This window comes from Zingiber officinale, chromosome 7A (genome assembly GCF_018446385.1).
Source record: "Zingiber officinale cultivar Zhangliang chromosome 7A, Zo_v1.1, whole genome shotgun sequence".
NCBI lineage: Eukaryota > Viridiplantae > Streptophyta > Magnoliopsida > Zingiberales > Zingiberaceae > Zingiber > Zingiber officinale.
In genome coordinates, this window is record NC_055998.1 from 33,979,291 (window position 1) to 33,997,037 (window position 17,747).

The window sequence follows — 17,747 nt, forward strand, 5'->3', positions numbered from 1 at the left end:
GAAATTCAAAAGGCAAGATCCACAAGAAGAGCAAATAGAGCCAAGAGAAAATTCAAAGGAGCGAGGCAAATGCCAAAGTGACCAAGCTATTGGTCAATTTATTGCCAAACAATATTTTGGCTCAAATTGGAGAATTCGAGGACTCCAAAGAGTTTTGGAGCAAATTGGTGAAGATTCATGAGATTCCCTCCACTGTACAAAATCAAGAATGATCCAAAGAGGGTGACTTAGTGGATCAAGAACACGAGCAAGAGGACTCTGAAGTTGAGAGATGCTCAATTTCAAAGAGGAAGTTCAAGAAGCCTCATCTTCAAAGGAATGCAATGAAAAGAGCAAGGAATGAGCATATTCCTTGTTCCATGTAGAAGATGAAGATGAAGAAGCCTCCACCTCTAGGATTGAGGGGGAGATACCTTCATTGCCACCGGATCAAGAAGAAGGAGAAGCTTCTACATCTGGGTCAAGTGGAGAAGAAGATGATGCATCCTCCAAAAATCAAGAGACATTAAATGGAGGATTAAGTGTCATACCTACACATGAAGGTATAATTATTTCAATTAAAAATAAAAATCATATTATATGTTTTGAGTGTAGGGAACATGGGCACTACAAGAGTAAGTGCCCTAAATTGGCCAAGAAGAAGGGTCAAGTAGCACAAAAGGACAAGGAGAAGTCCAAAGAGACCACCCCCACAACAAAGAAAAGCAAGGAGCACATTGTGTGCTTCTTGTGTCATCAAAAAGGACATTATCGGAGCCAATGTCCAAAGGGGAAGAAGGCGGTCAAAGTCAAGGGAGGAAGCACAAGTCAAGGGGGAGCTTCCAAGGTAAAACCCAAGGTATCATTTATTGAGCGTACCCCTTTAAATAATAGTAAAAATCATGCTAATTCTAGTTTATATTATTTTAATGCTATTTACCATTAAAATATGAAGCATGATAGAATTAAGGAGAATTATGTAGCCTATCATGCTAAAACCACTCAACCTAAGGTTAGAAGGGTAGAAAATAATTTAGGCAATAACTCTAAGGATTCTAGGTATTTGCCTAAGAAAAATAAAAATCAAGGTGTTAGTGAAAAATCTAAGGTTGAGGTATTATGGAAAGAAAATCAAGTTTTGAGGTCAAGACCTGATAAATTGGAGAGGACCCTTAAAAGAATAAAAAATGAAAGGGTCCAAGAATCAAAACCTAGGTTTAGAGAAACAAGAGTCATCCTATGGTCATAGAGGTTTGGGTTACAAACCTAAAACCAAGAAGGATGTGCCTTATTATCATAGGGTTCCATATAGCTATGGAACCAACCCTAGGTCTAGCGGTCAAGTCAAAGATATAAGGGAAGTTATCCCTAGGAGTATCTTTGCAACAACAAATATGACTAAGACTTCTAAGAGATCTAAGAAAGTCACTAAGAAGGTCACAAGGGAAGCAATCCCTAGAGTTGACCTAGAAAAGGTGACCAAGGCTTCTAAGAAGCCTAACAAGGTCATTAGGAAGGTATCTAGGGAAGTTATCCCTAGTGAGTACCTAGAGCATCCAAGGAGTACCAATAGGTTTTGGTTCCTAGGAGCATTTTCTCTACCCCTTAAATGGGTTAGAGAGTGTCAACTCTAATTGGAAGGATAGTTAATCCAACCTTGATGAAGTTGACACTCGAAGAGCATTTTCAAGGTTTTTATTAACATTTGAAAATGAAATAGATTACTTGTTTACTCTTTAAAAGAGTAAAATGTGCCATAATTTGAAAATTTTGATTTTATTTTAAATTGGCACAAATTGGGAAAACATAAGAAATACCAAGTTGGAGTTTTGATATTTTCTTAGGGATTTAAAGACAAATCGAAGCCTTAATTTAAAGTGTTTACTCTTTGGATGAGTAATGTGCCAAAGATTTGAGGATTATATTTAATTTTAATTGGCACAATTTAATCATGGGATAAAGAAATGCCAATTTGGCTTTTGGCATTTTTATGAGTAGATAAGGGGCAATTTAGGTTAATTTTAGGTTTAGCTAAGGATTTAAGGATACTTAGATAGATAATCTAGGTACTTTATTTAAGTAAACTACCATGCTTTTTTTGTCCATCACATGCCATGACATCATTTTTGCATTCATGCTTTATTATGAAAAACATAAAAATATCATGTCATGTCATACATACATCATGTAGTTATAACAAATTTTCTTTTAAAAAATCATTTATTTTTGATGTATGCCATAGCACATCATGCATTATTTTTAATTCCTTGCAATTAAGGACAAATGACATTTACTAACAAGTAACATCCTTGGCGGATGTTCAAAATTCTTAAAATGCCTAGATAGAGATGCATGATCCCTAGTTTAGGGAAAAACCAAATTTTACACCTCACAAAGACTTATAAGGTGACTTGTATGTGTTTTAATGCACATTATATACAAGTGAGATGTTAGGATGACGAACAAAACTCAAAATGTTGATTTAGTGCATTCTTTTGAGTTTTAGGTTCATCAAAACACATAGTTATGTGTTTTCCAATCATTGGAAAAGCTAATGTACAAGTCATGTGCATTGAGCCTAAAGAATATGGTTGGATATTGATTTTGAAAATCATTTTAAAATGCTTTTGAAAAATCTTGGTGAAGACTATCTTTTGATAGTAATCATCGTTGAAAAGTTAGACATAAACTTGAAAAAAACGCTAAAGTTTTTACAAGTTTTCAAGTTTGTGTCAATTTTTGAAAATAGGAAATATTTTCATAGAAAATTATTTTTCCTTGATAGTGTATACCCTAAGTAATGTCTACACGAATTTTCACGATTTTTAGAATTTTATAGAATTTTTGGAGAGTTTCTGAAAATCACTAAAATTGAATTTCAGATTTTCAGGCCTTCAATTGATCACCCGATCGATTGAAGTGCCTCAATCGATTGAAGTGCTTCAATCAATCGGGTGATCGATTGAGAAGGGTTTTTACACAAACAGAAACTTAGTGGATCGATCCACCAATTGGTCCACACTGTTTCAATCGATCCATTGATCGATTGAAGTTCTGAATTTGGTTGGGAAAATCTGTTTTCAGCATTTTCGACCATGTTGAGTCTAGGTAACTATTCCTAACCCCTTGAAACACATTTGTATACAATTAGGGGGAGTTTTCATGATGAAAATAAGATTGGATTGGTTAAGGAAGATTAAGTAGAAGTTTAGGTTGAGGTTTGGTTTCATTATGGAATTTTTGAACCTCAAAACTTCTAAATTTGGGTTTCCTAAAGATTTAGGGATTCTAAGTCATTGTTGGTGCAATGACAGAAGTTACGTGCATGTCTTTAGGGGGAGTCACTCACTAAGGACATGGAAATTATTTTTCATAACCTTTGAAGGTGGTTAAACCTTCATTTAGAAAAATAATGCTCAGGGTTGAACATTGAAAAATAATGGAGAGTGGATATCTTCATTGAGGGGTTATAGATGCTCTAGGATGAGCATCATAACGTGGAATAATGCTCAAGGGTGAGCATTTAATACAGTGAAGGGTATGGGACCTTCATTGTTGGATTGGTTAACGCTCAAGGGTGAGTATTGAAGATAATGAAGGGTATGGAACTTTCATTATGGCGTTGTGAACAACGAGTGAAGTTGTGAACAATGGCGAGTAACTCTTCACGGGGAGAGTTCTTTTTGATGTGTGCCAATAGGGAGAGAATGTAGGGTTTAAGTTAGGTCTTCATTACCTAAAGAGGGAGTTTGCCCTCTAGGAAAGGGGGAGAATGAAGGGAACCCTCGTTCATACATTGGCATGAAGCAAGTTGAGGCTATAGGATTATCCTAACTTAAAGGTATTGTCAAACATCAAAAAGAGGGAGATTGTTGGTGCAATATTCCCTAGGTTAAGGTTGACCTGGTTGACTAAGCTTGAGTCTTGATGTTTGGGGTTCGATATTTGACAATATATGAAGACTGATAATAAATGGAGATTGCAGGTGAATCGTTTATTTGGGGAGATTGTTTGTACAATTCTCCTCTGGTCAAGGTTGGCCAGTTAGATGTGAAGAAGAGTCAAGTAGATCAAAACTGACTGGATACTTGACTGAGAAGTCCTAGTGAGTGAAACAAGGCAGTTGGAAAATTCTGGTGAGTGAAGCCAGGTAAAAGACCTAGTGAGTGAAGCTAGGCAGGTGAAAGACCTAGTGAGTGAATCTAGGCAGATGGGAAATCCTGGTGAGTGAAGCCAGGTATATGGGAAGACCTAGTGAGTGAAGCCAGGTAGATGGGAAGACCTGGTGAGTGAAGCCAGGTAGTTGGGAAATCCTGGTGAGTGAAGCCAGGTGAAAATCCTAGTGAGTGAAGCTAGGTGAAAATCCTGGTGAGTGAAGCCAGGTGAAAATCCTAGTGAGTGAAGCTAGGTGAAAATCCTGGTGAGTGAAGCCAGACAGATGAGAAACCCTAGTGAGTGAAACTAGGTGAAAATCCTGGTGAGTGAAGTTAGGCAGAAGGGAAGTTCTGGTAAGTGAAGCCAGACACATGGAAATCTAGGTGGGTCAAGGTTGACCAAGCACCTGGTATTGAGAAGTCTAAGTAGGTCAAAGGTTTGACCCGATACTTGGCACGAGGAGAAAAGTCTAAGTGAGTCAAAGGAATTGACCGAACACTTGGTGAGGAAGTCCTAGTAGATTGAGAGTGACTGGATGCTAGGCATGATGCCCCAACAGGTCATGGTTGACCAGATGTTGGGTTTTAGGGGCTTGGGACATGATTAGGGCAAATCAAGTTGATTCAATCGATCAGCCGATCGATTGAATCATGTTCAATCGATCGACTGATCGATTGGACTGGTGTCGCGACAAAAGTTTCTCCCAATTGATCACCCGATCGATTGGGAGCCTCCAATCGATTGGGCGATCGATTGGTAAGCTATCGCCGATTGCACAGAAGCCCTCCCAATCGATCACCCGATCGATTGGGAGCCTCCAATTGATTGAGTGATCGATTGAGAGGCAAGAAATCACGCGAGAACCCTGATTCGATCTGGTAATCGATTCAGGTGATTTTCAGAGAGCACATAGGCGCTCTGGATCGATCAATCGATCGATCTAAAGTCTCCCTAATCGATTGAGAGCAATCCAATCGATTGGGATCCGACCGTTGGCGCTGGATAAAGCCGTTGCGAGCATTTTCTTCAACAGATCTCTCGCCCGATTCATCTCAGATCTTCATAGCAACTTCTCCGAGATCTCACCGCCAGTTCTTGAAGGTTCTTGGAGGCAAGTGCTTGTGCATGTCCAAGTCAAGAGGCGATCTACGACAAGAAGAAGAAGCTATGGTTAGGGTTTCAAGTGTAAATCTTGTAAGATTCCAATTGTATTTGCTTCCCTTTCTTTCTTCTTGTACTGAGAGTGTTGTAGGGCTTCTCCGCCTTCGTTAGTAGCCGTAAAGGAGTATTTTTATAGTGGAGAGTGCGTGTCGTGTGTGGATCCTTGGATTAGTCTCCTCTTCTTGAGGTGGATACCAAGTAAATCCTTTGTGTTAGTGTTGTATTTTTGTTTCTTGTATTTTCCGCTACCTATCATCACTAAGAAGCAAGACGACGAGCGCACGACAAGCTATTCACCCCCCTCTAGCATATTTCGACCCTAACAAACTATTCTCTCAGGCTATTGTGAAAGCCAATGTGGTCAAGCACGGTCAAAGCTCGAAACGGAAGAACCCTAAATCCTCTAAAATGGGACCCAGATGAGGCATCAACAAGAAGTTCTCTGGGAAGTACTTCAACTGTGACTGAGTCGGTTACAAATCTTTAGAGTGTAGAAAGATGAAGAAGAAGCAGGAGGCCAACCTAAACAAGGGACCAGAAATGGACGACCTCTGCCTGTGGTCTTTGAGTTGAACCTAGTGGGTTTAAACGCGCGGCAATGGTGGATCGATACTAGAGCCACCAGATATGTCTGTTGCAACAAGGAGCTGCTCCACAACTTCAAAGAAGTCAATGGAGATAAACTATTCATGGGAACTCAACAACCTCGGACATAATGGGCCAAGGAAAAGTAGTGCTAAAGATGACCTCGGGCAAGGACCTTACTCTGAACAATGTGTTATATGTTCCAGAGATTCGGAAGAATTTAGTGTCCGGATCACTGCTAAGCAAGCATGACTTTTGCATTATCTTTAAGTCAAACAGAGTTGTATTGTCCAAGAATAGAATGTTTATAGGAAGGGGCTATGTATCTTGATGGGTTATTCAAGCTCAATGTAATGACCATTAGGCCTAAGATAAATAAAAATGAAAGCTCTTCCACTTATATGCTTGAGTCTTCGTGTTTGTGGCATGGTAGACTATGACATGTTAACTACGATGTGTTGTATAGATTAATAAACATGCAAAGCATTCCTATATTTTACCTTGATCCAAAAAATAAGTGTGAGATTTATGTTAAAGCGAAAATGACAGGTCATCCTTTCAACATATTGAAAGAAGTAACAAATCACTTGACCTAATCCACACTGGCGTGTATGACCTAAAAGGTATGCCAACACGTGGTGGTAATAAATACTTCATCACTTTTGTAGATGATAAGACAAAATACTGTTATATGTATCTTCTCAAAAGTAAGGATGAAGCTATGGAGAAATTTGCTCTCTATAAGAATGAGATTGAAAACCAACTTAATAAAAAGATTAAGGTGGTTCAAAGTGATTGAGGCGGTGAATATGTATCACCATTTACTTAGTTGTGCTGAACATGGGATCAGACACGAAACAACAACTTCTTATACACCTCAGCAAAATGGAGTTGCTGAGCGAAAGAATCAAACTTTAAAGGAGATGATGAATGCTCTTCTATTGAGCTCCAGGCTGCCAGAGTTCATATGGGGGAAACTGTGTTAACAACTAATTTCCTTTTAAATAAGGTGCCTTGGAAGGAAATAAATAAGAGTCCTTATAAGTTATGGAATGGAAGACAACCATCCTAAAAATATTTATGAATGTGAGAGTATCTTGCCAAAGTGTTGATGCTTGATCCAAAAAGGAGTAAGATAGGAATAATGACTGTTAATTGCATATTTATTGGATATGCACATAATAATAATGCATATCAATTTTTTGTGTATGAGTCACAAATATCGGATATATACAAGAACTCAATAATAGAATCAAAAAATACCTCGTTCATCGAACATGTGTTTCCGTATAAGATCTGAGAAGATGCTAGCTCCTCAAAAATGGGCATATGAAACACAAGGCGAAAAAGAAGATGATGAACCAGTTGAGGTTGAGCTTAGACGAAGCAAAAGGGCTTGCGTAAAAAAATCCTACGATTTGGATTTTATCATTTCATGTTGGAAAGTGAGCCCTAAAGTTACTCAAAAGCAGTAAGTTCTAATGGACCTCACTAGTGAGAGGCAATTGCATCTGAGATAGAATCTATCTTGCAAAATCACACTTGGAAATTTGTGGTTCTTTCTCCCGAAAGTAAACCACTAGGTTGCAAGTGGATTTTCAAGAAGAAAGTGAAGTTAGATGGCATAATTGATAAGTATAATGCCAAATTGGTAATCAAAGGAAACCGACAATGAGAAGATCTTGATTACTTTGATACGTATTCTTCTATGTTGAGAATAATTTTCATTAGAGTATTGTTGGCTATAGCCGCTCTATGAAATCTTAAAATACATCAGATGGATGTAAAGACAGCCTTTCTAAATAGGGATTTAGAAGAGGAGGTCTACATGGAGCAACCTGAAGGATTTTCTATGCCAAGATAAAAAAAACATGGTTTGTAGATTGGTGAAGTCATTATATGGCTTGAAACAAGCACCAAAGCAGTGACATGAGAAATTTGATAATATCATGAAGGAATATAGATTCAAGATTAATGAATATGATAAATGTGTCTACATTAAAGTCACAGAGAATGACTACATCATCTTGTGTCTATATGTAGATGACATACTTATCATTGGGAGTAATGATAAGATAATCAAATCAACTAAAGATATATTGAACTCAAGATTTGACATGAAAGACATGGACATAGCTGATAATTCTAGGAATCAAAATTCTTAGAACAATAAAAGTGTTAGATCGTAGAGCTCGCTAGAGGGGGAGGGGGGGGATGGATAGTGATTTAAAATTCGTAGCGAGTTAGAGTAAGAGGCGGAAAAATAAGAGCACAAAACAATGCTAACACAAACCAATTTTACTTGGTTCGGAATCTTGGTCAACTCCTACTCCAAGGCCCGCACTCGTCGAGTGCTTTTGTTGGGCAATCACTAATAGTTCGAAAATTGATTACAATAGTAAGTACAAGTACTATTATAAGGAAAATACCGACAAGAATAAGAAAACAAAACTTGAGCCGCAGGCTGTCGGAGAGACTTCGCAGCGTCGCAGGAGCAGAGTGCAATAGAGCATTTGTTAGCAGAAGTTGGTTTTTTTTTGCTCCAAGGTAAGACCTCCTTATATAGGACACTCCGGGCCCTTGGATCCCTTCTAGGCGCCCAGATCCCTTCCGGGCGGCCAGACCGTGATGTAGGTCCGGCCAATCAGTGCACTCCTCATTGCGACAGGATAGAGTTTTTGCCTTCCGGATGCTTGGGCCGATTTCGGGCGTCCGGACCAACTCCAGGCGCCCAAATCCCTTCTGGGTGCCCTAACCACCATCTTCTAAAAAGTCCTTCTCCTGCAAGAAAATGTTAGTCCGAGGCAAAATAAAAGTTATACTATCCTGCAAAACAAAAGTTAGCACAAATATAATAAAAGAGTAGTAATTAGATTCTGTCTCACCGAGACTGGAATCTAGTCACGATCTCAACTTAGATTTCCAAAATGGTTCTAAGTTGGATTGACGCCTACTGTTCCCTCGAACGGGGAATGCGCCCTCACCAAGCCACTCCCCTCCAGTGACTTACCTTAACTTACCTGCCAAACGTCCGGTCAGCCCATCGACCCGTGTGGACTTCATGCCAGCTATCAGGTCAGCCTGTCGACCTAGCTGGACTTCGTGCCAGACATCCGGTCAGCCCGTCGACTAGTCTGGACTTCGTGCCAGCTATCAGGTAAGCCCATTGACCTAGTTGGGCTTTGTGTCAGCTATTCAGTCGGCCCGTTGACCTAGCCGGGCTTCAAACTAGCTATCTAGTCGACCCATCGACCTAGTTGAGCTTCTCCTGTACACTTCGTCAAAGTGTTAGATCATAATGAAACTAACTTAACCTACTTTGTTATTCATCAAAACCTGAGTTAGACCTTCAGTGCTAACCGCACCAACAAGAAGGACTTGTTCTTAGTCAGTCCTATTACGTGGATGAAATTCTTGAGAAATGGATTGTTGGATATATGTGAATGGAGAAGAGGTGGAAGAGGAATGAAGCTCCATTGTGAATGAGACTTTAGTCCCACATTGGGAGTTCCAAGGCATGTTTATTGGTTTATATTGATTCGCATGCATTGATGATGTGAACAAATGCATGGAGAGAGGCTCTCTCTCACGCGTGGGTGCATAAGGGAGGGTGCAAATCCAGGGCCTGGATTGCACTAAACCAAGTTAACTCATGTGTGAGCATGATCTATGTGCGCCAAATGCCGGACCGGTCGAGGCAAAATTTGCCCAAGTGGAACAACCAATATTTTGCCATGTAAATCTTTTTGTTGCTTATTTAAATGTGTAACGGATACATTAAATTAAGATTAATACAACATTTAAATGGCCGAGTGAAATAGTGGTGTTTCACAACTCGGCGAGTAATGATCATTAATCGATTATTAAAATTGTCATTGATCTAAGCTCTTATAAAAGGAGGTTGTAATTATCTGAAAAAAACTGATGTACACACAAGCAGACGCTCTCCACCACTGTTCCCCACCTCCTCTGTCGTGCACCTCTTGCTCGACGGAGTACCCATGATAGCAGTAAGTACCTCTCAATTCTCCATGACCATCAGTGCTTGGTGGGAATCATGGTTTACCGTTGTATCATGGGAAATAGACGATCCGAGAAAACCTTAAAGTCTAGCCAGAGGTGGAGCAAATCTGTTTCAAGGAAACTGCGACCCTCGCAGGCCTTGGTCTACTCGCCCAGCCGCTCACTCGCTCGACTGCTCGGTTGTTCTGCTCACCAGGCCGCATGTTCGCTCGACCGCTCACTTGCTCGACTACAAGCTTGCTCGACCGCTCATTCGCTCAGCCTTTTTGTCCTCTCGGCTGCACGCCCATCCTACTGGTCACTTAGATGACCTCTTGGTCCGCTCCGCTGTACGCTTACTTGTCAGGGCTACTCGCTCAAGCTACTCAACTAAATGCTCGCTCGGTCGGTTTGTCTTATGTTCGCCCGCTCGGTCGCTCGGGCCGCTCTGTCATTCAGGTCGCTCTGTCATTGAGGCCGCCCTGCACACTCGACTGCTCTACATCTCTTAGCCTAATCAACCACTCTGCTGTTTAGCCAGCTCAACCACTCAGCCACTCAGCCACTCAGCCGCTCGGTCACTCTACTCACTCGTTGCTCTGCTCGCTCAGCACTGTGCGATCTACACTTGATAGAAACTAGCCCCCGATAGTAACCTAAGATTATCAATTCAGGTCATTTCAACATATAAGTTGAATTTAATTTTGTGTATTTAAATTTGGTTAATTTCTAAAAATCTCCAGTAGATTGTTTTGTTAAACACAAAAATAGATGCTTGATCTTTGCATAATGTGGCACTGACCAAATTCTCCCTAAGTCACTCCAAAACCCTTGTTGCCACTTTTACCATAGTTGTAAAAGCTTATGCCGCATGGATTCTAAAAACCGAATAAGAATTTAAAAAGGAAATACAACAACATGAGCATGGATCTTGTTTCAACAAAAGCATGACATAACAACAGGAAGCATAAACAAATAGCGATAAGGAACTTGATTGAAGAGTCATCCTTGTCTTTAGTGTCATTCGAGCAATCCAGAAATCCTTGAGGAAGAAGAAGAAGAAGTAGCGGAAGCAAAGGGTGAAGATCTTCCAAGGGGATTAGGGTTGACGGCGCCAAATCCTCTTCGTCAATGGGGGAACAAAGAGACATTTCAAAAATGATACCCTAAACCCTTGGGGACCTCTCCCTTATATAGACAATTCAATCTATTACCAGCTCCTAGAAAATAAATGGTTTGGCTAAAGGGTTCTACACATTAAACCCATATCCAATAACCTGAAACCCAATATTATTAAATTAGATCACTTTAATGGGTTCAGTTTATATTCATATGCACAACTCACAATTAAGTCCACCAATTAGAGATAATAACCAACAATTTTTCACTTGGGCTACTTGTGAGTTGTTATGAAATACAAGTAAAACTTTAATTGATATCAAACTTTATGGGTATATAATACCCCCATAAATAATCTATTCCATTAACTTCATTAGCATAGGACTAAAAGGCCATAACTATTATATATGCATGTAACAAACTCATACAGTAATCACACTACCAATATCATTAATGACATAGATCAAGATGTAAATGTATAGTGTGAAAATTACATGAAATATGATCAGTACATGTTAATTTTTAACTGGTCCTAAGTGACCCAAAAGGGGCTGATCATATTTGTAAATATATTATACTAAATTACAATAACAAATCATGATCTATACCTTATAATTTTTAAATGAAATCTATATCATATTTATAAGTACTAAATACTAAACAACAGTAGTAAATCATGATACTTTATTTCAGAGTGTCAAATAAATAAATAAAAAAAATTCTCATTAATATTTTAAACTTAAATATGTATAATAATCAAAATAAAATATTTGTCAAAAAATTATAGAGTAATAAAGAAAATACAAACTCTCATTAGATAAGTTTTTCTTTCATAAGAAGGACCTCTCGTATCCATAACATGCGCATGAAAAACCTTAGGCACCAAGCCCTTGGTGAGTGGATTGTTACAATTCCGCAAGTGCACTGATTCGTCGTCAGTAATAGATAAGATTTGTCGAATTCACAGGGACTGTTGATTAAGTACTAGAGATGTTGCAAAGTAAGTTATCTAGATGGTCGAAAGTTAGCTTTGGCGCTTGCCAACTAACGAAAATGATTGAAGAGAGAAAGAGAAGGATGAGAGAATCGATCTTGGAGGGAATTGAGCTTTGGGAGATGGATTCTAGGATTTCGGTTTTATTATAATGGGATTGATGTATTATGTTCTATCCTTTACTCATTGTCCATCAACATGAGTTCGCCGGAAGCTAAAACAACCATCCTTAAGCACTAAATAATGAAGATCCCTGTGAAATCCTGTTACGGTTAACCCCTGCCACTAGGGTGCCTCGGTAGATCACAAGAACACAACTCTAATTGGTGTCATTAAGGATAGAAATAAGGGCTTGGTTTGGTCTCTTACTTCCTTGCAAAGAAGTTGCCTCTCCTTTCGAGGAAATACCCTAAATGTCCGTGAACGGGTTATCCCTACACTAGGGCTCCTCGGGTATACGATCTAAGATACTCTCTCTATGAGGTTAGCAATTTCTACACAATCAATTAATAGCATAGTAGTTGAAACAAAGTAAGCGAAATCATCCAATGAATAAAGGCATAAATATGAGTCTTACATCAAAACCAATTCAAAACCACTCCCTACATCCATAGAAAAGAAGATCTACTCCATTGTGAGGGAAGAACAACCCTAAAACATGAAGTAAAGCATACTTACAACCCTTGATGTGAGAAGAAGGGGAAGAAGAGATGCTTGCCGGGGTTTCCGATGTCTTGGGGATGCCTCCTTGCTTTGGAGATGAACGGAACGTCAAGAGATGGCGGTGGATGAAGCTCTAGGGGTTTCCCAGAAGGGGAGAACCCTTTCCCAAGGAGAGGGTTTAGTCTAAAACCAAAGATGCCCCTAAGAATAAGGTTCTTGACCCTTATATAGGTTAGGGCACGGGCGCCGCACGACCAGTGCCACGGCCGTGTGAGATCTGCACGACCAACTGCCTCCTCCCTTCGGGTTGAGTGGCACGACCGTGTCTTCCATCTGCTCTGGTTATGCCACACGACCGTGCAAATTGACATGGCCATTCCTTCCTTCTGCTCTGGTTACACCGCACGACCGTGCGAAATGACACGCCCGTGCCTTACTTCTGCTTTGGTTACACCGCACGGGCGTACGAATTGATACGGTCATGCCTTACTTCTTCTCTGGTTACACCGCACGACCATGCGAATTGACACGACCATGCCTTCCTTCTGCTCTAGTTATACCGCATGACAATGCAAATTGCCACGGCCATGCCTTCTACTCTGGTTACACCGCATGACCGTGTATCAAGGTTGTGTGTACTTGTAGATCATTTTAGCACATCTTAACATGGTATTATTGAGTTGAGGTGTTCATCAAAGTTGTCGATATTGAAGTTATCTACAATTTGGTATAAAAAATAGCCCAAAACTCCAACTAAGCAGAAAGTTATGGTCATTTTAGTTTTAGTCTACAGTGCATAAATTTCACACGACTTGGACACGACACCTTGGAAGCTCTAGACTCCACTTAAGCTTTGTTTCTGCTCCAAATCACGTCATGTCAACAAGAAAACACACAAAGAGTAGATCTCTAAACAAAAGAGTATTTATGCTGAAATATGCTAAGAGAGGTGAACATGCATAGAATATACGTGAATAAAGTAAGTGAATGTGCGTTAAAACATGTATAAATGATCATAAGATCTACGCATATCACACCCCTAGACTTGAACCTTTGCTTGTCCTCAAGCAAAACCCACAATTTAGATTTATGTGTGTAGATGGCATGTAATAATCCCTAATGAATCAATATAAACCTATCATATAGTTTCATTGATGAGCAATATACAAAAATTATTTGAGTGTCGCCTAAGTAGAAGTTCTCCATGCTTAGTGTGATAAGTGACTTAACTTTCTCAAGTGTCAATTTCTAAGCCTAGTTAATTCTTTATTTAACCGTGTTTCTCATACTTTCGGCGATAGGCACTTACCTGCCACACGCAAGGTTCATTCTCCTAAAAAATGTTATGCATTGTCTACACAAGGTCTCAAAGGAATACTCAGTATCAAGAGAAACATAACATTCATTTCCCCAGTAACTTAACTCGGTCTCAAAGGGATGAATTACTAGTTTCCACTCACGATAACTATTTTTTATCCCTTATTTTTTTTCCTTTTTTTTTATGTTTGCAAAGTATCAGACTTGAACAAACTTTCATTTTTTTTGGGATTGATTTTTCCAAATGAGCTTACATGATCTGAGTTTATCTAGTAACCAAAATGTAGTTGAGAGGTCACCATAGAAGTAAGAGTACTAGTCCGGTTCTTGAATCATGACTATTTTCAAAAATATCTACCATCAAAGTCAAGCATAATGTGAAGAGATCCTAAAACTAGGCCAACAATCAAATTCTTCTAATAATAACAATGCTCACTTCATACTACTATGGATAGGAAAATAAAGATCAATAGGCATACTAGCATACCAAATCACACAACATAAATATCTAGATGAAACGTGCTAGTATTTTGCATTAAGGAGCAAACAATCATGATGTGATGAATGATGCAACTAGGAAAAATTTATTATGCAAAAGAAATAAGCAAAAACTAAACTAAGACAAATGTATCTAATGCACCCCCCCCAGACATAAACTTTTCATTGTCCCAATGAAAACTAAAAATAATGTGGAGGAGATTAAAAGTAAGAGAAGTTACCAAATGATGCGTGCCAAATGCCCATGTCATTAATTTCTCCATCCTGTAATTGCACTCCTCATAATCTTTGAGTCCTATAAAAGAAAATTGACAACAAAAATTAAGTAGAGGATACATGCTTATTATGAGGAAAGAAATGAAACTAGAAAGGAACTAAAAACATGAATGAAAACAAGATTGAACTTGGGTTGCCTCCCAAGAAGCGCTTATTTAAGGTCATTAGCTCGACCACCTCATTAGATTCATCGAAATCTCGCTCTTGGAGGGGTAAGATATTTCATCACCCTCTTACCAAGGGCTCTTATTATGGAGGGAGTTTTCATCAAAAAGTGAAGAATCTCTCTCTCCATCTTCATCTTCTTGGAAATTCTTTCAGGAGGTCAAAGACGGTTCAAATTGAGTTTCTAATTATAGGCCCCATGAAAATATGCACACCCAAAAGAAAAACATACCTCTCCCAAGCATGCTATATTAGATAGAACTAGAACCTTATTAAGATGAACTGAGTATGTATCACAAATTAAATCACATCCAACAAAATCTACTATTGGTACATCTATGAAATTTTCCAAAAGATCACAAAGGATATTAACCTTACTTTGCTGAGAGATACCTGAAAGTTCTAAACATGTGGATGTGACTTCTGAATCTTGTATTGGCTCTAGCTCTAGCTCAAGTAGTGGTGCCTCTAAAAGTGGTGATTCTTGGGGCTTTGCTTCTATTGCACAAGTCCCTACACATTGGTCCACAACATGTTCAATCCTTGCAACTCTCATAATCTCAGAAGGTTGTGTGGATAAAGGAGGTGATTCTTGAGATGCTGGTTCCACAACACAGCTCCCTACACTTCCTTTCATAACATCATCATCAACACAAGCATCAAAAAATAAACCAACATCAATATCCTCAGTGGGAGAATCATCTATAGGAGGATCACTAACTTCATTTGCAGTTTTAAGTTGATCTACCACATCACCTTCATCATCTGAAAATTCAATTTCATCTTAACACCCTGTAAACCTAGAAGGTAAATCTGAAAACTTGTTATCCACTGCATTATCATCACAATCCTCATCTGAAGAGTCCTCATCTTCATATACATCCAGAAATCTACACTCAACTATATTAGTGTCACAGAATTGGCTAAAGTCTTTGTTTTCATTGGCCCTCACTAGCCTTTGTGGAAAAGGAACCTTTAGTGAAGGTCTTGGGAAAGGTACTTCCTTTTTTCCATATTCCCTTTGAGCTTGCGGAGGAGGTCCAACTTGCTTATCTAGTGTAGGTGTGATCAATCGTTGAGGGAAAGGTACTTGTGGCCTTTGGGAACTTCCTGGAGTAATGAAACTGAGTTCTTGAGGTCTTCTATTGTTCTTCTCCTCAATTCTAAACAAATCCTTCTTCAGTAGTTCTTCATGATTCTTGCCACTTCTCAACTTAAAATTATTACACTGTTCACTAGACACTATCTGTGTAGGAGGGGGATCTTGTTGAACCATTTTGAAACAATGCTATCAATCTTTACCCCCAAATGTTTGAACTCCTCATTTTGTGACTTGTGGATTTCAAAACTCTTGGATGGTTGAATTATATTTTGTTTGACAGACTCTCTTGTATATATGGCTTGTACTTCTTGAATTTCTGAGGGAGATTCCATCCAACTTTTGCTTGACCATTCATGGAGGTTCAATGTTACTTTATCAATCAATGTATATGCTTCGTCTACACTTTTGTCAATGAAAGAACCTCCAGCCGAAGAATCTAGCAAACACTTATTTGAGAAAGAAATTCCCCTATAGAATATGTGCAAGGTCAACCATTTTTCCAAACCATGATGAGGACATTGTCTTTAAAGACTCTTAAATCTTTCCCATGCTTCAAATAATGATTCCCCATATACTTGAGCAAAATTTGTGATGCAATTCCTCATGTAAATTGTTCTGCTTGGAGGGAAAAAATGATTCAGAAATTGCTTCTCTAATTGTTCCCAACTTGTGATGCTTTGAGGTGGAAAGAATATAACCAAGTCTTTGCTTTATCCTTGATACTAAAAGGAAATGCCATCAACCGAACTACATCTGCTGACACTCCTTCACAATTCACCATATCACAAAGCTCTAGAAATGTCTCAAGGTGCAGATAAGGACTTTCTGATACTTCTCCTCCAAATTTGTGACCTTGTATCATGAAAATTAACTCTGGGTTTAGTTGAAAATTTTTTTCTTTAATATAAGGCTGCACAATAGGAGACATGAATCTTGCAGAAATAGATGCCGAGAAATCTCTTAAGGGCCTGCTTGACATGTTAGAGCTCATCGATATTCAAGAAAAAAAATTTGAGTAAAAACAAAAATGAAGAATTAAAGATAAGAAATAAAATGCTATATGAAAAACAAGAAACAAAATGCAAAATTTAAATTGCTAGAAAAAAAATAAATGTAGAATTTAAAGACAAGAAAGAAAATGCAGATATTTTTTTAATTATGTATATGGAAAACAAATTGCAATATTTTTTTTATGAATTATGAAAATAGAAAACAGAAAACTATTCATAAGTCTAGATTAACTAAATTGCTAATCTACCAATGTTAATGTGAACAGTCCCCGACAATGGCACCAAAAACATGTTACAATTCTACAAGTGCACGGATTCATCGTCAGTAATATATAAGATTTGTTGAATCCACAGGGGTTGTTGATTAAGCACTAGAGATGTCATAAAGTAAGTTATCTTGATGGTCGAAAGTTGGCTTTGGCGCTTACCAACTAACGAGAGTGATTGAAGAGAGAAAGAGAAGGATGAGAGAATCGATCTTGGAGGGAATTGAGCTTTGGGAGATGGATTCTAGGATTTTGGTTTCATTATGATGGGATTGATGTATTACGTTCTATCCTTTACTCATTGTCAATCAACATGCTTTCTCCGAAAGCTAAAGCAACCATCCTTAAGCACTAAATAGAGAAGATCCCTATGAAATCCTATTACGGTTAAACCCTGTCACTAGGGCACCTTGGTAAATCACAAGAACACAACTCTAATTGGTGTCATTAAGGAT

General features: G+C 38.7%; 1 non-coding gene across 1 annotated transcript; it reads left to right on the forward strand.

Annotated features, from left to right (window-relative positions):
• The first annotated feature begins 16,517 nt into the window (after positions 1-16,517).
• LOC122003109 lies at positions 16,518-16,623 on the forward strand. Its single transcript, XR_006117782.1, has one exon. It is a non-coding gene; the product is annotated as a small nucleolar RNA R71 (small nucleolar RNA).
• Positions 16,624-17,747: the final 1,124 nt, after the last annotated feature.